Consider the following 1,163-nt stretch of genomic DNA (forward strand, 5'->3'; position numbering starts at 1 on the left):
GACCAGACATTTTTCCCAGAGTATTTTAATTGGCAGCTTCAGCTGCCTTATTGATGAGAGCCCATTAGTAAGTAGATTGTGGAAATTTTGAAACATTAACAGAGAATTTCTGAAATTATCAAAATTTAGAGACTTTTCCCTTAGGAAGAGACTAAAAGTCTAAAAATGTATTCAGGTAGAGATATCTGAGAACAGGAAAGGCAGACTTCTTAAATTTTTATGAAATATTAATTTCAATACTTATTCCTTTGCTGCACATTTTGCATTTATATACTTTTCCCTGATGCTACTGTGCTCCATTTTCCATATGAAGGTGGGAGTTGTGGTGATATGCAAGGAAGCATCTGCACAGAGTGCTGCAGTGAAAAAGAAAAATTCTGGACCCACATTTTTCTTAGTCTTCCTTTTATCTCTGAGATACCTATAGAAGCTTTTTTTTGTTGCCCTTGACATCCCTGGCCAGGTTTAATTCTCTCAGGGCTTTAGCTTTCCTAACCTGATCCCTGGCTGCTCAGACAGTCTCTGTATTCCTCCCAGAATACCTGTCCCTGCTTTCACCCTCTGTAGTCTTCTTTTTTGTGTTTGAGTTTGTCTAGGAGCTCCTTGTTGATTCACACAGGCCTCCTGGCATTTTTCCCTGACTTCCTCTTCATCAGGCTGCATCACTTCTGAGCTTGGAGGAGGTGATCCTTGAATATTAACTAGTTTTCTTAGGCCCCTCTTCCCTCCAGGGCTTTATCCCATTGGATTCTACCAAGCACATTGTCTTGGTTTGAAAGACAGGTGTCTGCCAAGGAAGGCAGGAGTCTCCCTTGAAATGAAAAAGAAAATGCAACCCCCTTCCCTCCAAATTATTATAATTTCGAAATTAAGGGGCTTTCAGGCAAAGATATGAGGAATAGGAATAACAGTTCTTTACTATTATATATATATATGTATAACAAGGCAAACAAACAGCAATAACTATGGCAGTAACAGCAAACAGAACCACAAACCCAGTGCCAGCCTTCTCGGCTGTCAGGCCCTTTCCCCTCTGGTGCAATTACTATCACAGCACTAGTGGCTCCCGGTGAGCAGGGCAGGTGTGATGGTTCCCCCGCGGCTGCAGGGGGCGCTCCGGAGCAAGCTCGGGGGGGACCTGGGACCGGTGGGCCGCGCACACC

This window comes from Corvus brachyrhynchos, unplaced genomic scaffold (genome assembly GCF_000691975.1).
Source record: "Corvus brachyrhynchos isolate BGI_N302 unplaced genomic scaffold, ASM69197v1 scaffold24, whole genome shotgun sequence".
Classification (NCBI taxonomy): Eukaryota; Metazoa; Chordata; class Aves; order Passeriformes; family Corvidae; genus Corvus; species Corvus brachyrhynchos.